The following is a 23,093-nucleotide window of genomic DNA, read 5'->3' as shown; positions in this document are numbered from 1 at the left end:
GTGGAGTGGTTTCACCAGCCAATGAATAGAAAAAAAGCCTCCAAACCTCACTCCCTTCAAGGACCTTTTCTCAGGGTTTGTGTATTGGCTCTCAAACAGTCCAATTCAATTTTATTATTAAATCACATGTGACATATGTCTTGTGCGAACACCAAAAGAAAAACATACACAAATGACGCTGTCTCTATAGTACATATAATACATAAAAATGTCACTTAGAACTTAGTAAAAACTCTTCTTCAGCACAGCATTAAAAGGGCAAAAATTGCCACAGATTTAATTACTACTAGAGGTTAAGAAAATACTAAAAAAAAATTGATATGGTGATAAAGATTCTTTTTTATACAAAAGAGGTAAAATCCAGCGCAGTCTCAGAAACTGGAAAATTCTACAGTCCAAAGGATAATGAGGTAGCTCTTCAAATGCTTGAGATTTATATGAGCAAAAAAACAGATTTAAAGGACTTTTCCATATCTACCTTTAAGGACAGAAGTTCCATGGTTAGGAATATAAGCCTCATATATATGAAGATTTGAAAACTCATTCAAATACAGTTAAAAAACATGGGCCATCTTCAAAGCAGAAAACCAAAAAGGCAAAAGTAGAATTGCAAATCATAGCCAGATCTTTTTGTTGGGTAATCTCTGTCATTCTCTGTTTGGTCAGTTGATTACATTGATTAAAAGATATTGAGAAAAAAGTGAGTAATAGAAATAGCCAACCTACTTATAATAAATTGAAAGGTCTTATACCATGGAAATAAGGAGTACCCAGGTTGTTCCTCCATCTCCTGAAGGCAAAAATGGGGCAAAAGAGTACAGATCTTAGACCAAAATTTAGGAAACACAATACAAGCTCTACTACTTACAGAAAAAATACTTATCTCAGCATTTTAAAACAAGGCAGAGGTAAATTTGGGGCCTGAATGATGGAACTTTATCCCTGAACAAGTAAAAGCAGATACTTATTGTACAACGTGGCATTCTATCTTCCACTCAATTTTGGGAGCGTGTTACGGGTTTGGTCACAGAGACCCCCTTGGGACTATTACCTGATGTGTTGAAACTACCTCTGAGCTCATTTTCCCTGTCAGCTTGGGACTCCAGAACCCTGCCTTTTTTGAGCCAGACACACTAGTCTGCTGCAAGACAGAACCACACCCCCAAAGCTGCAGACTTTAACCAAAAACTGCCCAGCAAATCACTTAGGTCCAGCACACAGACATCCAGCTCCCAATGAGATCCAAACCATAAATAAATCTGTTTTACTCTGTATAAAACTTATACAAGGTAAACTCATAAATTGTCCACTCTCTATAACACCGATAGAGATATGCACAGCTGTTTGCTCCTCCAGGTATTAATTACTTACTTGGGGTTAATTAATAAAAGTGATTTTATTAAGTATAAAAAATAGGATTTAAATGGTTTCAAATAATAACAGACAGAACAAAGTAAGTTACCAAGCAAAATAAAACACGCAAGTCTAAGCCTAATATATTAAGAAACTCAATACAGATAAATCTCACCCTCAGAGATGTTCCAATAAGCTTCTTTCACAGACTAGATTTGTTCCTAGTCTGGGCCCAATCCTTTCCCCAGTACAGTTCTTGTTAGTTCCAGCTCAGGTGGTAACTTGAGGATTTCTCATGACTGTCTGCCACCTTTGTTCTGTTCCACCCCCTTTTATATCTTTGGCACAAGGTGGGAATCTTTTCTCTCTCTGGGTCCCTACGCAGCCTACTAAAAGGAAAAGCACCAGTTTAAGATGGATTCCAGTATCATGTGACATGTTCACATGTTCTGTGAGACCCCAAGCTCCCATTCTTCCTGGCTTGATTTACAGGAACACAAGAAGGCTTCAAGTAAACAGAGCCATTTACAACCAATTGTCCTAGTTAATGAGAGCCATCAAGATTCCAAGACACCATTAATTGCCCATACTTTACATAGTTACAATAGGACTTCTGAGTAATACTTCATATTTCTAGCTTCAGATGCAAGAATGATACATTCATACAAATAGGATGAACACACTCAATAGATTATAAGCTTTGTAATGATAGTTTACAAGATACCTTTTGCATAAAGCATATTCCAGTTACATTATATTTACACTCATATGCATATTTCCAAAAATATATAGAGTGCAATGTCACAGAGTGTTCTTCCCGAAAATCATGACCTTAGTCTTATAATTGAGAACTAGGTCTTGAGAATTACAGTAAGAGGAAAAATGAGATAATAACCATCAGAGGCCTCTGGGAGTTGACAATAGAACAACCAAGTCACTGACATATAACAACACTGGGATGGATTTTGTCTTAATTTGTGGCTTAGAGAAATTTTCTTCCTTTAAAACATCCACCATATCATTGATACATAAATTAAACGAAGGAGGTGCTAGAAGGCATCCCTGGTGTATGCCTGTAGAAATAGGAAAAATGTTAAAACATTCTCCAAACAGTCTGAAAAACAAAAAACAAATCAACTGAAAACTATTGGGAAATAATCCCACAGAATCTTTCCTCACTTCAGCCAGCCACAAGAGAAAGACCACACTTTCCCTTTATTTTATATTCTGTCCTGAGCAGCTATGTGACCCACGAGCACTTGTTAACCCTTTACAGAATGCAGCACATGTACTTTATCACACTCTCCCTAATTCTACAAAGCTCCCTTTATCTTTGGTGATATTTCCATAAATGTGTCAGGATTTGCTGAGTAATCCTAAATTGTTATAGCTCCAAACTTCCAACTGCTCCCTGACCCTGAAGAGCTCCAGAGACCATGAGATATGAAGACAACAGAAAGTTTAGAAGAAACTGCTGAAAATGGTAAGGCCTCACCAATGAATTGTGCAATATTTCAGCAAAGGTAATGGAAGCAAATGAACTGTTGATTGGAGAGGGAATTTCTGAGTCAAACATTTCAAGTTTGGGTTTAATTCAAATATTTTTGGCTAAGGTTCAGAAGAAATTCCATTTTTTTTAATTTGATTTGCCTATCCCTACCACTCAGTGTACTGTAAACATACATTGTTTTTCATTTCACATGCTACTTTCTCCCTTCTCAACCAACATGTAATTTAAACTGTTCTGTGTGATTTCATATAGAGGAATTTAGAAAGCTGCATGAACCATAGCTGCAAAATATAAATGTTTCACTACACTGAAGCTAAACACAAGTGTCGTCATGCAGCTCCCACATTCATACTCTTCGTGTGTGTGTATGTGTGATTCAGTGCTTGAAACTATATTAAACTCAGTGTTGAATTTGAGGTAAATCTTCAGAATTTAGAAATTCTCTGTCTTCCTACATAAAGACATGGTTTTATTCTCATTGAAGGAGGTTGATCTGGTCCTAAATGCATATAATACATCTTTTAATTACATTACTATATCCTACCATCCATTTTTAGTCTAATTATTGTATCCCTCCTATAGAAACCCCCCAAAGGGAGAGGGGTTCCAAAAAATCTATATCACACTTTGTTAAATTTCTGTAATCTCTATTTCATTCAACTGGAGCTGCAGCCAGTGGTTGTGCAGGCATTAGAAATAACTGAAGAACTGTCAGACATCAGAAAAAAATATGTTGTCTCCTTGATAAGAAATGGGTGTCAGGAATTTTGCTAGTCTGCCTCCAAGAACCTCTCCTTGCTCATATATTGACGTGTGTGTTTTCATTGAACACACTCACTTGAGTTAAAATAATATTATCAGTGTAGGTCGCCGTCTGTATCTGGGCATGTGGAGGGAGATACATTCTTGTTCATGCTACAGTAGTTAGAGGAATGTTGACAAAGTTCAAAGTCTGAGTGCTGTTGAAACTCATAGCTCCTGTATCTTGCATATACTTCACGGATGCTGAGTCACTGAAGCCTCTGGAGACTCCCAAGCAACGCACAGCAGGACTTCGCTCAATAAAGCCTCAAGTGATGTGACATTGTCGAGATGATGGTATCTACAGAAAGTATGAAAATTGGGGACTGATGACTGAAAACTTCATTCCTCCAATGTGAACAATCTTATTCATTGCACACATTGTGGGTTAGAATACAGTTGCTGGGTTATAGATAACATTTTTCTTTTCAACAAAATGCCTGCAAAAGCCTGCTATCGGGCAAGTGACCTTGCTTACGGTTGCTGTGATTGAAAACGGTTTACCAAAGTTCGCAGCATCATAGGTCATTATATTTCCATTTTATTTAAATTAGAGCAGTGTAGTTCAGGGATTGGCAATCTCTGGCACGTGGCTCGCCAGGGTGCTTACCTTGGTGGGCTGGGCCAGTTTGTTTACCTGCCACGTCAGCAGGTGCAGCCAATCATGAATCCCACTGGCCGCAGTTCGCCATCCCAGGCCAATGGGGGCTATGGGAAGCGGCGCGGACTGAGGGTTGTGCTGGCCACAGCTTCCCACAACCCCCATTGGCCTGGAGCGGTGACCAGTGGCCAGTGGGAGCTGCGATTGGCTGAACCTGCTGATGTGGCAGGTAAACAAACTGGCCCGGCCAATCAGGGTGCTTACCCTTGGTGTAGTTTATAACCTATGAAGATCTCATGCTAGAAAACTGAGGGTTTAGCCTCAGAGAAAATACACTTCATTTTTTCATTTCCTTACTCTAGTGCTGCAGGTGGTTAGTTCCAATTGCTGGGTTTGGCACTGGGGGTTTGTTTAGTTTGAAGCCAAGTAAAACAGATAGCAGATAACTAAATTGAAAAACCAAAATTAATATGCTAAGTATTATGGGGTAGTTTATATAATCTCAGCATTCCCAAGAGTTATGTATTATAGCTGCATTGTTCTTTGAAACAGATTGATATGAACCAGAAATGATTATAGGGCAGGTAGAAAGATTAGACGCTTGGAAGAAAAAAAGACCTTTAAAAACATTACAAAGCTAATCTAGTCGAGGAAGATGCTAGTGCAGAAATATGTTAATGCATCTGATGGCGACTATGAATTTCCATATTGGCATGGCAGATTGTATCATAATTCACCGTAGTTTCAGGATTGCAAATGGCTTCTAGGTTTTAGTTTACCAATGAAAGACTTAACTTTCTTAGCAGGAAAAAAAGAGAGGAGGAAAAGAACACAGAGCAAAGAAAGACATATTTTAATATCATTAGCTTGTGTCATGAAGTTGGAGCTACATAGTTATAGCTATATCCAGTGGAACCAATGATATACTGTAGAACAAAGTAGTAAAGGAAAATGGATCAATGCAGTAGTTATCTGGAATTACAGAATAGTCTCTCTACGAATGAAGCGAATGGTGTTATGTAGCAGTCTGCTGGATACCCTTTAAGACGTGAGCCTCCATCAAATTAGTGTTGTGTGATGATATGTGCAGCAACCTTTATATCATTCAGGCTGTGTCTTGGGCCTTTTTGCTGCTAATGAGTTTTATAAAACATTGCACAGTTTGTTTTGAGCTGCAAGAGATTGCAAAAAGGCATCCAGTAAGCAAAGCTCTGTGTTATAATTTAACATGTTTTGAGGGCGAGATCCTCAGCTCCTGAAAACTGGACTAGCTCCACTGACTCCAAAGGACCTCAGAAGATTTATACCAGCTGATGATCTAGACTTCATCTTCTATCACTTGTAAGCTCTATTACTCGCCTCCAGCACTAACTTTGGTTCCAACAAACAGCGTTCCAGGAATCCTCTTAGGCCGGGTCTACACTAAAGGGGGGATCGATCTAAGTTATGCAACTTCAGTTACATGAATAACATAGCTGAAGTAGACATACTTAGATCAGCTTACCATGGTGTCTTCACTGCAGTGAGTCAACTGCTGCCATTCCCCTGTCGACTCCAGCCTGCACCTCTCGCCGAGCTGGGGAGTCAATGGGAGAGCACTTGGGGATCGATTTATCTCGTCTAGACTAGATGCGATAAATCAATCCCCGCTGGATCGATTGCTGCCCACCGATCCAGCCGGTAGTGAAGACATACCCTTAGTATATTCCCACCAAAATGCTTCTCTCTGATTACTGCTTCACGCCGACCAATGGGCATTACTTAATGGGAATTCTTCCTCCTACCTTCTGACCAATCCAGTTTTATTATATTTTGTTTCTCCTTGCTCAGTAATGGCTTCTTCATATTCTGCACCCATTCTGCCCTAATTTTTTCTGTCTCTATCGACCCTACATTTGAGGCACTGAAAGGATTGTGGGCACAGCTTTCTTTCTTTCTTTCTTAGCCCATTGCACAGGGTCAAAAACTTGACAGGAATTTTTTTCCTTTTGAGTCTAGGCAACTAAAAGCCCAACATGTGCTTAATGAGCAAATGGAAGGTTGAGCTTGATTTTTTTTTTAGAGAGCCTTGAGGGGCTCTTTTACTAGAGTTTGAATATCTGGCTTGCAGATACATAACAGCCAGCAAATTCAATGAGTAGGAAAAGAGCTGGAATTAAGCCTTGGCCAAATTTTCCGTGATTTACACTAGCGTAAACTTATGTTACTCCATATTTATACTAGTGTAAACGATGGTAGCATATGACCCTGTGCATTTTCATCTGCTTCATATTATTTATTCAATTTTGTTTAAAAAACTAAGGGTCTCACCCTGCATATCTTGAATTCAAAGGCAAAAATTCCCATTGACTTCAATGGGAGCTGGATTAGGGCCTAACTTTGCTTTGTCCGATCGTTATTTAAATGTTGAGTGTTATAAAGCTTTTCTTTTTGACATCTAAACAGAATAAGAGGATGAGCAAATGATTATTCCAATCAGCTTAGAATAATGCTTTTCTGTTTAATATTTGAAAGTGACAGCTTTGCAGTTCTATTCTCATTTTATCCATCATTCCTAATTGCAGAGTAGAACTCCTCTTTCTCCATTGCTCTGCCACTTATTAGATCATTTACTCCAGGCAAAGTGGGTGTAAAGCTACCAATTCTGAATGGCACAATGATCTCTCTCTTTCTCAACACATAATTTTTTCAATTGGAGGCTGATTTTTATTTTCCTCATCTTGGTTTACAAAGAGTCTTAGCCCCAGACTGATCCATTACCTGAACACATTCAGTGGCAATAAGACTAAAGGATATGAAAGTAACTTCATTAGTTAAGAAATCAGAAATGTCAGTTTGAAGCACAATGTTAGCAGACATGCTGTGGCAGCTCTAACTGTACTCAGAGCTATTTCTCTTTCAGTTAGATTCATGTAATGACCCAGTGATCATGTTTGAGCTAAATATCTCCTATGATTACGAAGGAAAATGCACATTCCAAGTACATAAGTGGTCATTTGAAATAGAGACTTTAAAGTCAGATAGAAACAAACAAAAATTCTAACGTCCATTTCTACATTTTGAGTCCCCATCTGAGAAACTCAATGAATTTTGAACTACCAAAGAGAAAGCAATAATAAGTTTTTAAACTTATTACACTGGTCTACAATTTTTGAGAAGTCGTCTGCTTCAGAGATAAAATGTGATATTTATTATGTATTTTGATGTGCTGAATTCAAATATGACAATTAAACAACTGATTGGCTACTGTTTCTAAGATATTTAAGTTTTTACATTTTATGTCTATGTGTATTGTGTGGATAGTAGAGTTTTAATCATAAATTGTAAACCTAGGTCTTTTCATGTGTTTATGGTTGCTTTACATGATAATATTTCACCTGTCCTATTTATGTAACACTTTAAAAATCAGCAAAAGGGTTATATAAATAAAATTGATTATGAAACAAAAGGCAAAAAACTATTCTGTACATAGTTTAGTCCTATTCAGTGTCTACTCGGCACTTCTTGGCTTGTCTCTTGTATTCATTAAATGGAGCATCTCTTGTCACTGTCCAGCAATAGTCTGCAAGCATTGATGGGCTCCATTTGCCCTGATAGCCTGCCAGGAGATTCCACTGCTGTAGTCTGGAGCCCAACAGCACTGCCTTACTCTTGGGTAGTTCCAAATCCCTGACAAGGTCATTCAGTTCACCTTGTGTTATGAGGTGTGGTTCACAGAAGGAGGATGGGAGAAAATGTGGGTCCTGTGACATTGATGGTTCAGGACCAGAAATTTCATCCTCTTCCTCATCTGACTCAAGTGAGAATGATTCTGGTGCCTCAGGAACCGGCAGTCCTTCTCCGTGGGGTACTGGGTGTATAGCTGATGGAATGTTTGGATAATGCACAGTCCACTTTTTCTTCTTTGACACACCTTTCCCAACTGGAGGCACCATGCAGAAGTAACAATTGCTGGTATGATCTGTTGGCTCTCTCCAAATCATTGGCACTGCAAAAGGCATAGATTTCCTTTTCCTGTTCAACCACTGGAGAAGATTTGGTGCACAAGTGTTGCAGCATATGTGTGGGGCCCACCTCTTGTCCTGATCTCCAGTTTTGCAGCCAAAATAAAGGTGATAGGCTTTCTTAACCATAGTGGTTATACTGCGCTTCTGTGATGCAAAAGTCACTTCACCATAAACATAGCAGAAGTTATCTGCACTGTTCACACAAGTACGAGGCATCTCTGCTCACTTTGGCTAAACAGAAATGTGTCCCTTTGCAAAATCAAACACTGACAAATAAGAGAGCACGACACTGTATGATTTCTAGAGCAGAAATAGGGCAATTTATTCAGCAGAGTGATGTAAGCTTCGTTATGATTGCATCATCCATGACTTCTAGGAATAACATGATGCAATTCATATCACGTATGACGCAATACCAGCTTCAGATTGCATCATTCGTTGTTTTGCCTAAAAAGCAAGTACTGTCCAAACCCAGTCATAGATTTATTCATAGATCCAGTCAAAGATGTATTTTAGTCATTTCTGGTTTAAATTGAGATCCCTTCCCTTTATAACTCACTTATCCTCCGCCATTCCCAAGTCAAAGGTCGTATATACTGACCCAATAGCATATCTTGAAAACTAGAGCCAGTCAACAATTTTAAGCATCATTTTCATTCCCAGTGACCCAGAATTAGTAAAGTTGGACTACATTTATTTCAAAGCATTTTGGTTGTAGAGCAGTTTTATTTGAAGTTCTAAAACTTACTATTTAAAACCAAAACCACCACATTATCTTAAAGTGTCACTTTTGCATTACAGTGTTGCAAAATAGAACACACCAGATCCTCAGCATAGCTCAATCAAAGCTAATTCACACCAGCTGATGAGCAGGCCACATATCTTTGTACTGTAGACATTACAATGGTGTGTGTCTTGTTTCTGCTGTTCTGGCCCAATGAGGTCCACAGAGGGGTCACACTGCCCCATAGTCAATTCTTTCTAGCACAATGGGCATCCCTGCCTAGAACAGCTGGCTCCACCAGCTCTCTGGTACCTTCAGAGACATCTCAGTGCAGAGGAGCATTCCAGGGCAGGGCCAGAGGGCAGATGGGGCAGGGTGGGGCTTGAGCAAACCTATGCACCAGCAATTTCTCACTGCCACAAGTCACATAGAGTCTATGGCAGTGGAAGGTGCAAATTAGAGTAGTCCCAGAGATTTCCTAGTGAGCACCTTGATAGAGATGGGGAACAACAAGCATTCTCCCTGCTGTCCCTGCAACAGACCCAGCAGTAACTAAGGAAGAAATCTGTGCCTATATGCAATAAATAAATGAATAATATTTCTCCTTTTGCACCCACAGTTGATGGTATTTGCATTAGTCAGATTTACAGTGAGTTAATTCCCTTCCCTTTGTGGTTTTGGTGGCTGAATGCATTGATTACAAACAATGCAATTGCATTAACTGTCGCTATTATCAGGATTCAATGAATTGATCTGAAGTTGTCCAGATGCTATGTTTTCACAAATTGGTTGGAAATATTCTTTGGGTTTTTTTATACTTAATATGTATGTTTCGTAGGGGACTCTGGATCAGATTTATTGATTGCAGGAATTGTGCCACAGTATCATAATGTCTATTTGACTTGTTTGAGTTATCCCGGTGAGTACAAATCTGCTTCTGTGATCAGAAATGCTGAACCAGACTGTGAGGTTGAAGTCAGCGGTTCTGCTCTGAGCAGCCGTCGTGGGTAATAAAAATGTTTCTTTTGAGTGTAAATATTTATTTTAAAGATGATTGGGCTGATTTGTCACTGGTTATGCAGCAAATCTGTTCCTCACGTGAGCTGGTGACTGGGGATCTCTGCTTGGGAATCCTCCACAGCAGACCTCAGAGCAACTAGTGCAGTCTCAGAACTGATGTAGCCTCCATGGCCTTTGCGCCTGCCCCTTTTTTGAGAGTAAATGACTGGTGAATCTATGCACTGGCTGACTAATCCACTGTCACCACATCCCTGCTCACCCCAAGAGAACCACTCTTCAGGAGGCCCTCAGTGAAACCCCCTTAATAGTATGCAGAGGATGAAAACACCCTGCATGTTCTCCCAAAGTCTTGCCCCCAGTGTTGAGGGAAATCAGTTGGATTTCACTGTAGATAGAGACCCCAAACGCAGAGTAGAAAGCGAGACAAGTTAGAGGTAGAAGTGTCAGAGACTTGTCTGCTTCATTTGCAAAATTTGCTCTACATCTTACTTTTCCCTTGGTTCATGTTGATTAGTTTGCACTTCTAGAGGCCTGATTTGCATTTGAGCCTTTAATAATGTTAAACTCAAATGTGATACTCTGCAATTTGGGCTGAACGTCATTTGTTTCAATTTAAAATCATAAAGAAAAATTAACTTTTTGCATGTTCCATACTCAAATCCACTTATAACTCCCCCCGGAACATGTAACTCAGGTTAGGATCACTTAAACCACAGCTTGGTTTCACCAAATGGTTCACAAACTTTGGAGAATTTTTTTAGCAAACCTAGTTTCGTTTTCAGTTTCACAGCTCTAGTTATAAGTGTGTCTTTGTTTCTATTTCTTAGCACTAATAGAAAAAAAAAGTCATTGTTCAGGTTTACCAAGGACTCAGTCAGCCGAATCCTACCTGGATAGACAAAGAAAACTCGTTGTTATCTTAGAGTACATCTACAGTGAGGCTGAGAACATGCTTCCCAGCTCAGTTAGACAGACACTCACTAGCTCTGGTCAAGCTAGGATGCTAAAAATAGCAGTGTAGCTTGGGTGAGTGCCCATGTACATGGGTTTGGGTGGGTTTGTACTCAGGCAGCTGTTCTGAGCTGTTTCCTGTGCTATCCCCGCCTACATTGCTATTTTTAACATGACAGCGTCAGCAGAGCTTGCAGGTATCTGCCTATTTGCGCTGGAAAGTATATTCCCAGCTGCAATGTAGATTTACTCCTTTACAGTTATAGAAAGTTAAAGCAAGGTCTCATAGTGAGGTAGCTGAAGTAGATAATAAAATAAATAAATATGTTAGATAAAGGTTTCTGTTCTGTATTTGGGGTAAAAACAGATGATATGGTCTCATCATATGGTGCTATTAGACGTTAAAATCAGTAGGTCCAGATAACTTGCATCCAAGAATTGTAAAAGAGCTGGCTGAGGAGCTGGCTGGACCATTAATGTTAACTTTCAATAAGTCTTGAACTGGGGAAGTTCCAGAAGATTAGAAGGAAGCTGAAGTTGTGTCAATCTTTAAAAAACGGTAAATGGAATGACCTGGGTAATTATAGGCCTGTCAATCTGACATTGATCCTGGAGAAGAAAATGGAGCAGCTGATATGGTACTTGATTTAATAAAGAATTAAAGGAGAATAATGTAATTAATGAAAATCATCTTGGGTTCATAGAAATAGAGCCTGTCAAAGTGATTTGGTATCTTTTCTTGATGAGGTAGGTTTGGTTGATAAAAGTAACAGTGTTGACATAAATATACTTAGACTTCTGTAAGGTGTTTGATTTGGTACCACAAGACATTTTGGTTAAAAAACTAGAGCAATATAAAATTAACACTGCATACTTTAAATAGATTAAAATTAGTTATTAGGTCCCAAAATATAAGAAACTTTAAAACCATCACTGATAAAGTTTTCAGATGACACAAAAACTGGGGAATGATAAATAATGAAAAGGAAAGGTCACTGATTCAGAGTGATCTGGATCACTTGATAAACTGGGTGCAAGAAGACAATATGCATTTTAATATGACTAAATGTATATATCTAGGAACTAAGAATGTAGGCCCCATCCTTACAGGATGGAGAACTGTATCCTGGGAAACACTAACTCTGAAAAAGACTTGGAGGTCGTGGTGGATAATCAGCTGAACATGAGCTCCCCATGTTACAATGTGTCCAAAAGAGCTAATGCAAGCCTAGAATACATAAACAGGGGACTCTCAAGTAGAAGTAGAGAGATTGTTTTACCTCTGTATTTGGCACTGATGCAACTGCTGCTGGAATACTGTGTCCGGTTCTGGTGCTCATAATTCAAGAAGGATGTTGATAAATTGGGGACGGTTCAGAGAAGAGCCATGAGAATAAGTAAAGGATTAAAAAATGTGTTTTCTAAGGAGCTCAATCTATTTAGCTTAACAAAGAAAAGGTTAAGGGGTGATTTGATTTGAGTCAAGATGTATCAACACAGGAAATAAATATTTAACAATGGGCTCTTGAATCTAGCAGAGAAAGGTATAATCCAGGGGTAGGCTACCTATGGCACAGGTGCCAAAGGCGGCACGCAAGCTGATTTTCAGGGGTACTCACACTGCCCGGGTCCTGGCCACCAGTCCAGGGAGCTCTGCATTTTAATTTAATTTTAAATGAAGCTTCTAAAACATTTTAAAAGCCTTATTTACTTTACATACAACAATAGTTTAGTTATATATTATAGACTTATAGAAAGAGAACTTCTAAAAATGTTAATATGTATTACTGGCATGCGAAACCTTAAATTAGAGTGAATAAATGAAGATTCGGCACGCCACTTCTGAAAGGTTGCCAACCCCTGGTATAACCGGAAGTTGAAACTAAACAAATTCAGACGATAAATAAAATGTTAATTTTTTACAGTGAGGGTAATTAACCACTAGAACAATTTACCAAAGGTCATCGTGAATTCTCCATCATTGACCATTTTTAAATTGATAGGATGTTTTTGTAAAAGGTCTGTCCTAGGAATTATGTTGGGGAAGTTCTATGGCCTGTGTTATACAGGAAGTCAGACTACATGATCACAGTGGTCCCTTCTGGCCTTAGTATCAATGAATCATAATAAACATGACTCTTGGAAAACTAGATGTGGATGCTACAGATTATGTACGCCTTATTACCATTAGTTGACTGGCTATGGAACATAGTCTTTATAGGGTTAATTGACCATCTGAAGGTGTATTTGAAAGAGAATTTTAAAACATTCATCGACAACCCAATTTATACCTTTTGACAATTATTTTTGTCTTTTTCAGAATATTTTTCCACTGCTAAAAATAGGCTCTAAAGATCCGATCCAAAGTCCACTGAAGTCAAGAGGAACCTTTCCACTGACTCCAATGATCTTTAGATTAGGCCCTAAAAGGCTAATAAAATATTGTGCCCTGAGGGACCAAAACTTCTCTGAACTGAGGGCATGTCTGCATGGGCAAGTTATTGCATAGCAAGACTGGGAGTAAATTGACAGTGCACCATATTGCCATGCTGTAATATCTCATGTGAGGATATAGTAAGCTGAGCTGCACTCTGGGACTTTCAGCGCACTATATCAGAGTTCACACAGGTCATTATTGTGCAACAAGCTGGTGCACTGTAGATTTACACCCTGGCTTGCCATGCAATAATTTGCTGTGTAGACAAGACTTGAGTGACAATGTGTATCACTGAGCTTATGCTTTAATATTTACCTGTTTATTTCTTTTTCTACTGGCTTTAACTTTTTTATATGAGCTGTAACCTGGCATAGAAATCTAGAAAACTACTTTGCAATTACTATGAAAAGAGATAAATTTCTCTAATTAGTTTGCAACTTCAGCAGGTGATCCTGCCCCTTCTCAGTTTAATATTACAGTTACCCTAAAAGTGCTTAGTTTTCTTCATGCATTGGCTGCTGATAGCACTGATCGCCTACCGATACTCAGCTTGAAATGCTTTCATTGTAGAAAGCCTTAGTGATTTTCAGATGGTAATTGATATACAAAGGTGCTTTTCACTGGTTATCAGTTTGAAATTTTATTAATGACCCTAGCAGGAATGTTAGTATCATTTTAGACTTCTAGCTCTGAAAAAAAAAAGCACATTACTGCCGCCGACAAAATATATTTTCCTCATTTGAAAGATGTGACCATGAAAATTATCCGGCATATGTTAATCATGAGTAGACACCATTAAAATAATGATATTGTTGTGGCCTTTCCTGTGGCTTTTGCTGCTGTTTCGATGTACCACATTGAGTGTGTTTAAAATGGATTAGCTAGCTGCTTTACATCAATTGCTCACTGTCTGTCACCTAACTTTCAAAATAATAAGTTGCCTCTCCTTCCGGCTACATGTTTATTGTGGAATTCTTGTAATTATAGTTTAATCCCATTGTTGGTTTGCTCTGAAGTATGAGGCCTTGATTCTTCACTGCCTTGTAGCTTGTGTAGCCTTTGAACTCTTCACCACTTATGCCAGTGGGAGTGTTTTACACCCTCTTTGCATTGGTGTAGTGACTACACAAGGAGCACGGCAACAGAGAATCAGGGACCCACTGTCAGTATTTCATACTGCACTTCTCAGTCAGCTGAGATTATCTCTGAGTCCCCAACTCCAGGCTTTTACTGATGACTGGGTGTTAGAACTCCTTTCTTCAGGATCACCAGCCTGCTGTCTCTGTTAAGTGCTTCTGAAAGTAAAAATATAGGCTTTCTGTTTTAGTCAATTGATATGTTATGGTATTTATTTTTAAATTCACTCTTAAGTTATCTTGTTGATGTTTGTCCTGTGAGGTGACCACAGTGAAAGATCAACAGGTATTGTGGAAGGACCAAGCAAATTCATTTCACATTTCTCTTAAGTGAGAACATAAGTGGTCTGTGTGACGATATATCCCATAAGCCTTTATGGAAACATGCGTATGAATATATATGACGTAACTGGAATATGTTCTGTGCTACATATGTCATGTAACATATCTATGTAAAGATTATGATCTACTGAAACTATTAATCCTATTTATATGCTTGTATCATTTTGTACTCAAAGTTATGAATATTGGCCGTATGGTACTGGCTTAATTTCTAAATAACCTTAGTGGAGCATTTGGTCAGTTCTGGAGAAAGGAATTCGCAAAGTTAAGTGCCCAATCAGGAAGCACTTAAGGAACAATGCATCTTGGAATGCTCCAATCCACATATGAAGTCTTCCTGGAGACATTCAAGATACCATGTGGGCAATGCCTTCTGCCTGTAAAAAACTGTGAGTCATGCATGGACATGCGACTTGCCCAGGTGACTCCAGAACTCCATCTTGGAGCTGGACTTTGCATAGGAGAGAAGAGGAGGTCTCTGCCAACAAGATAAAGTCTATTTAACCTCCTGGGAGACCCCCTCCATTTTGTCTTCAGCTGGCTAAAGAGAGAGCCTCTCCACCCCCAAAGATACCTGAAAGAAACCGGAACAAAGGACAGTGACTGCAAGGGGTGTGAATGATTGCTGGATCCGGACAAGAAGGAGATTAGTCTGTAAAAGGAAGCATTCTGGAACTGGCGAGGATTTTATCTGTATTCAGTTTCTTACTGTATTAGACATAGATGTGCATGTTTTATTTTATTTTACTTAGTAATTCACGTTGTTCTGTCTGTCACTACTTGGAACCACTTAAATCCTACTTTCTGAATTTAATGAAATCACTTTTTACTTATTAATTAACCCAGAGTATGCATTAATACCTTGGGGTGGGGCAAACAGCTGTGCATAACACTCTATCAGTGTTATAGAGAGCGAACAATTCATGAGTTTAAGCCGTATAAGCTTATACAGGGTAAAACGGATTTATTGGGGTTTAAACTCTATTGGGAGTTGGGCATCTGAGTGTTAAAGACAAGAGCATTTGAGTAAACTGCTTTCAGTTAAGCCTGCAGCTGTTTGGGGCAAGTAATTCAGACCCTGGGTCTTTGTTAGAGCAGACGGGCATGTCTGGCTCAGCAAAACAGGGTGCTGGGGCCCCGAGCTGGCAGGGAAAGCAGGGGCAGAGGTAGTCTTGACACATCAGGTGGCAGATCCCAAGGGAGGTTCTATGATTCAACCCATCATAGTCTGAGTGCCTCCAGAATTTGAAGTGATCATTAAAGTTTGACTTTCATGAAGAATGAAAGAAAGGGATCTAGGAAGAGGTAGCTGAAGGAATGACCGATGGGTAACTTTCTGTGAAACAGCATGAGAAGAACATTGATTATGGGAGCAGAATAACTAGATGAGAAAAGAGAGGTGTGAAATATCATTGTTTCCATCCACAGCCTGGACAAATCTTTGTCAGGTGCAAGAACTAATAAGAGGAGAAGTATGAACAAGTTGTTGGGCTTTGTCTATACTACAGATCCTATGCCAGCATAGTCCTATGCCAGCACAGTCCGCTACTGTAGACACTGCATATGCTGATAGAGGGAGGAGTTCTATGGTAAAGGAACACCTCCTCCCTGAACAACATTAGCTATGCCAGGGGTTCTCAAACTTCATTGCACTGTGACTCCTTCTGACAACAAAAATTACTACACTATCCCAGGAGGGGGGACCGAAGCCTGAGCCCGCCTGAGCCCCAGGCCAAGGCCCGAGCCCCACTCCCTGGGTAAGGTGTGGAGGGGAACCAAAGCTGAAGCCTAAGGGCTTCAGGGGGCTATAACCTGACCCCTGATGTCTAGGGCTGAAGCTCTCAGGTTTCAGGTTCAGCCCCGGGCTGTGGGGCTCGGGCTTTGGCTTCAGCCCCAGGCCCAAGCAAGTCTAAGCCAGAATCGGCAACCCCATTAAAATAGGGTCGCAAATCACTTTGGGGTCCTGACCCACAGTTTGAGTACCATTGAGCTATGCCAATAAAATCCCTCTGCTGACAACATAGTTGCATTTACCCTGAGGAATTTGTCTTTATAACTATGTCGCTTGGGGGGGTGTGGTTTTTCATACCCCTGACTGGCAGAGTTATATCAGTAAATGTTTTAAGTGCAGACCAGGCCTAGAAATTTTATATCCATATCTTCCTAGAAAGACAGACTAAAACAGATACCATGATCCCCATTTTACTGATAGGTTACCTAGGTTATCCATAATGTCTGGATATCTCACAATGTTTAATATATGTACCCTCACAACAGTCTATGAAGTAGTGAGGGAAGTACTAATGTTTACATACAGTGCACTGAAGCAGAAAAAAAACTCAATGATTACCTAAGGTCACACAGGATAATCTGCGGCAAACAGGCAATTGAACCTGGCAATAAGTCCCAGTCTTTCGCCCTGATCACTGGACCATCATTCCTCTCCTGTAAAAGGAAGACATTTTTAATAACTTACCCAAGTGTCCTGGAACCCAAGCAAAATGGCAGGAAGGTACCATAGCCTGCTTTACATCAGAGTGAATCCCTCTGGAAACAAGGAGCCCAACTGGCAAAGGGATGGAGCTGTAAATTTATATTTCACTTCTCAAGTAAGAATGAATCTAAGACCAATGTAATTTGTTATGGGTTTTTCTTCAAGAAACAAATTTGACGCTGTCACTGTCTGACTGTGGTGTTAGCACACTATGCCAGATAAACCAGACAATATAATTTGCAAACATATGAGTTAGAGTTAGGATATCAGGCCAATGGGTCACAACTAGATTGGATTACAAAGTGACATGCTACTAGTACAGCTTGCTGAATTGCATTAAATATTTGGAATGTATTGTTTTTTTTAAAAAACAGATCCATTTTCAAATCCCTTAGAATTGGGTGTTTTCCCTGTAAGAAACTTAAAATTATAAACTGTTTGCAATTTTTCTATCCATTGGCAGCTCTGTAATAAACATGCAATTCTCTGTAAGACATGGGATACTCTGTTTATGCTAAGGCACTCTATGCTTTCCACACCAGAAAATCAGAAAAGTATGTATTGGCATCTGGAAAGAACATACAGTGCTGATTCCTGAAAGGAATGTATCAGAGTCTATTCTTGAACCAGTGGGGCTTCTGCCTGCATCCTATCTACTCATGAGAACATTTATCTGCATAATGCAAAGTGCTTCACATGTAAAACAAAATAAGCACAACTTGGCTTTTCCCTTTTTTGGGGAGGTGGCTTGGGGGTGGGAGGAAGGAGAAAAAAGAAGTAATTGCTGTTGTGGTCTTTTCCCATAATACACAAGTAAAACATGTGCATCACAAGAAAGCTTGGGCTGAATGTCACAGAAATTCTAAATGCTGCATTCATTTTTTGCCAATTCTTACTCTTGTGATCATGAACTAGGAGTCATCTTTGCCTCCTTCCTCTCTTGTGACCTACACATACAGGTTGTGTCCAGATCTTGCCACTTCTTCCTCCGTAACATTCCTAAGCCCACCATCTTCTTTCTGCTCAGATAGCCGAAACTATCAGATAGGCCTCCATCATCTCCCACCTTAATTACTGTGCATTCTTCCTCTCTGGCTCTAAAGATCACATCACCCTCTCCCTGTCCATGAGTTCAGAACTCCAAAACCTAAATCATTATCCCTGTCCCATATCCCCTTTCCTCAGATCAGCCCTTCTTCCCTTTGCGTCATTGGTGCACCCTATTTCACTACAAGTTTAGGCTTCTCATCCTTACTTTCCAGGCCCTTCACAATTTTGTCTCTCTCTACTTTGTCTGCTTCTGTCTCCTAAGGATAGCTCTTTAGAGGTATTTGAGTGCCTAAAGTACATAGGCATCTAATTCCCAATAGGAGTTTGAAATTCTCAGTAGGCATCTACCTGCATCTTTAGGCACCTAAATACCTTTAACAGTCTAGCCCTTACTGCTTCAGTCCATATGGCAGGCTTGTCAAAAACCAGCAGGTTTTTGTGATCAGATCCCCCACTACCACATTCTGCACCAGAAACACTGGCTGTTGCATTCCAAAGATCTGTTCATTTGAAGGAAGCACATAATCCACCCACTTTGGGCCATCTGATAATCTTCTGTGCATACAGAACAACTGCAGAAATACAGTATCTACATAAAAAAATCCTGCATGTATCCCCAGCAAAATCCTGTCCTAACCACTCACCCAGATGCTGGATTGAGAGGAAGGGAATATATCAGGAACAGCAGAGCAAGATCCACCATCCCTCCACCCTGGGGCAGGGCAACAAGATCTGTAATACTCTTTACTGATCACTTTAAAAAAAAACAACCATGTACATTGTCTTAGAGTATGCCTAGACGGCAAATAAATAAATACATAAAGCCTCACAGAAGCAAGTCTCAGAGCTTGGGTCAACAGATATGGGCTTACAGAGCTTATGCTGTAAGGCTAAAACTAGCAGTGTAAATTTTTGTGGTAGGACTGGAGCCCAGGCTCTGAGCTCCCCCCCTCACCCCCCGCTGGATTTCAGACCCAGGCTCCAGCCTTAGTGGGGATGTCAATGGACTCGGGCTCTGGGACTCATTGCCATGGGTCTTGTTTTGCAATGTAGACATACACCCTTAGTGTCTGCTGCCCACTGCATTGTGTGTCTGGAAGTCTGGATGTAGAACTGATTGCATATGTGCAGCATATGGATTGCCACGGGGCATTTTAACCACAGCCCTCTCCCAGCACTCCAGTGAGTGCTAAGCGCATATACTGTCCTCCTGTCCCCTTGTAACCTCTTCTCCCATTCCCAAGTGAATCTTTTTTAAGGTTTACCAAGTAGCACAACTAAGGAATTGTAAATAAGGAAAAGGTTAGCACCTCAGCATAGACTTAATATAGCCCCAAAGCAGCAACTTTAATAGCAATGGATGAGGATGAGAGTTAGCCAGAGGATGACAATTCCATTTCACAACAACTTTTGAGATTTCAAAATTTGTTTTTGTTCCACATTGGAATGAAAAAAAAACTTTGTGAAGGAGTTTGTGGAATGGAATTGTCAAAATGTCCATTTTGGGATTGAGAAGGTCAGGTTTACGATCTCTTGTTCATCCTCCAGAAAGTCCACTGTGGACCTGATAAACCTGCCTGGTGAAACTGTGTCAAAATCCACACGTTTCTGAAATGTTTTGTCTTCGACAAAACTACAGATTTACTGCCCCTCCAACCGACGCCAAAAAAGGTTTTGAGCCAACTCTGTTGTGGACATTCATTTAATTAAGCCATATATGCATACACATATGAAACAGTAGCTGAATTAGACATCTATTTACATATATAAAGTCAACTTATATATAGACTAAATTTATATTATGAAGTCAAACAGGACTCAAAGGTTGGTTGAATAACAATGTTATACATTATAGTAACAGGATTCTAACTTGATTCTCATTATACCACATCTATTAACAAAAAGAATTGTGGTCAGAACACAAATGAATAACATTACCAAAAATTAGAAAGTATTTTAATAATTTTTCAATAAATGTGTTAGGATGATAGGGGAAATAAATGTCTATCTGGTGACCTAATAACCTCACCATATCCAAAACCAGAAAATAATTATTTATCAAAAGGATTCATTTTCTGCTGATTGTTAATATTAAACTTTATGTAACATATGAGAACCTAAAAATGGAGTAACCTGGGCTTGATTCTGAACTCACTAACACCAGTGTAATGAGGAGTAATTCCAGTGAAAGCAATGAAATTACATCAATGTAAAACACATATAAAAGAGACTGGAATTAGACCCTTTAAGTTGGTTCACTTTGATTAGTCTGCTACTGTAAATATGGCGTAGTCAAGGCTCCCTATTCTCAGTAAGGCCATCTGTGAACAAACACATGGCGTCTGCATCCATCTCCTGCCACATTTTTGGCGGAGTTCCTTCACCATTCTCTCTCTCTCTCTCTCACACACATACACACACACAGAGCCACTTTCTGCCAGGCTGAGATCCCCTTCCTCACCTGTTTGTGAGGCTCTATAATCTTTTGTGGCCCTTGCCCTCTTATTTGAGCCAGAAAGGCACATGATTAAGCTGGAGCAGCACTCTCATGAGAGGAATGCGCAGTCTTTCAGAATATGCTGTAATTCCAATAGGCTTCTCTGTTCAGTCTCTCAGGTGGCAGCTTTCCAACCAATGGAATGAATATCTGAGACTTCTAGAACTGCTTCAGACTGTCTTGGAATATGCTCAATCTAAGACAAATAGAAGCAAAGGCGATGTTGGTCCCTACTGCAAATCTCAATTCTCGGACCGTTACCTGCCTACCTATGCAGCAGATACCATTTTACTTTACAAAAGCATAGGTAAGGTGTATTCTGGCTTCACCACAACTGTGTTTGTCCCCAGGGACAAGTAACTGGGGACTCCTGTGACTGCATGGGTTGAAGTCCCTTCTTAAAGGATTACACCTCTCGATCCCTCTTGCCCAAGCAGCAGCCATGTGGTCAAATTATCCATGAAGTCCCAGGGAGCTCCTGTGTGTGCCTAGCAGAGGACAGCACCAACAAAAGCTTTCTCTGTCTGGCAGGAAGGGGCTAGGGAGAGAGAATCCTCACTAAGGCAGAGGTGAGTGCATAAAAGTGGATCACCATGTAACCAGGAGAGTGACCACAGATGTAGAAGAGATGTCTGGGGCTGTAGAGCGTGAGTACTAAATTAAATACCCTCTCCCATTCAGGCAGGAGCAATAGCAGGGACCCAGGCTTGATCTTGCTCCTCCACTACCAGGATCAGCTGCTGCCTGGAATCTAATTGCTCCTTCTCCACTGTGCAGAGAAGCAGTAGCAGAGGAATGGACTAGAGACTCAATCATCCACTTCCAGCATATTAGAGGATCTGACACTGCAAAGGGGACAGGGACTGACACTGAACTCCCTGCCCTCTACCCAGGGATGACTCCAGGGTTTTTGCCACCCCAAGCGGGGGAAAAAAAAAAGCCGCGATCACATTCGGCGGCTGCTCCACCATGCCGCTTTCTTCTTTGGTGGCAATTTGGTGGCAGGTCCTTCCCTATGAGAGGAACCGAGGGAGCCGCTGCGATGTCATCCTTTCCCCTTTCCTGATTGCTGAGCTGGTGTCTGGAGCCGTCCCTGCCTCTACCGCCACTAAATGAGGATCCAGAGGTGAGCCAGGGTCAAGAGACAAGCAGCTTTGCTGCAGCAGGTAATGAGGGATCAGTGGAGTGAGGAGAATCACAATTCTGCTAGTAGGGAGCAGAGCATCTCCACTGCCAATGAGAGAATGGGAGAATGCCTGCTCCTCTTGGTGGGAAATTGCTAGGGCTTGCAGACTCAAAACCCCATCTCTTCAGAGCTGTTCATCCAGAACCTTATTCAGACTGGCTTAGACCTGTATAGAGGGATGAGTCAGACTGGATCAGATCCACCTAGAGAGGAAGAGCAGTCAAAGACTATATGTGCCAGAGAGGAGAAGCCTGACTTTTTGGGATTGGACTAGTGGAGCAACCCTGCATTTGTGGGGGAGCCAAGATATGCCTGTTTAGAGTCATAGACTTTAAGGTCAGAAAGGACTATTGTGATCGTGTAGTCTGACCTCGTGCACAACGCAGGCCACAGAGTCTCACCCACCCACTCCTGTAATAAACCCCTAACCTAGGTCTGAGCTTTTGAAGTCCTCAAATCATGGTTTAAAGACTTCCAAGGTGCAGAGAATCCTCAGGCAAGTGACACGTGCCCCGCGCTGCAGAGGAAGGCAAAAACCCCCAGGGCCTCTGCCAATCTGTCCTGGAGGAAAATTCCCTCCCGACACCAATATGGCAATCAGCTAAACCCCAAGCATTTGTGCAAGACTCACCAGCTAGACACCCACGAAACAATTCTCTGTAGTAACTCAGATCCCAGCGCATCTAAAATCCTATCACAGGCCACTGGGCATATTTACTGCTAATAGTCAAAAATCAATTAATTGCCATCCTATCATACCATCCCCTCCACAAACTTGTCAAGCTCAATCTTTTGCCCCCACTGCTCCCCTTGGAAGGCTGTTCCAGAACTTCACTCCTCTGATGGTTAGAAACCATCTAATTTCAAGTCTAAACTTCCTGATGGCCAGTTTATATCCATTTGTTCTTGTGTTCACATTGGTACTGAGCTTAAAAAGTTCCTCTCCCTCCCTGGTATTTATCCCGCTGATATATTTATAGAGAG

Source organism: Gopherus flavomarginatus, chromosome 8 (assembly GCF_025201925.1).
Source record: "Gopherus flavomarginatus isolate rGopFla2 chromosome 8, rGopFla2.mat.asm, whole genome shotgun sequence".
Taxonomy (NCBI): Eukaryota; Metazoa; Chordata; order Testudines; family Testudinidae; genus Gopherus; species Gopherus flavomarginatus.
Note: the sequence above shows the minus strand (reverse complement) of the source record.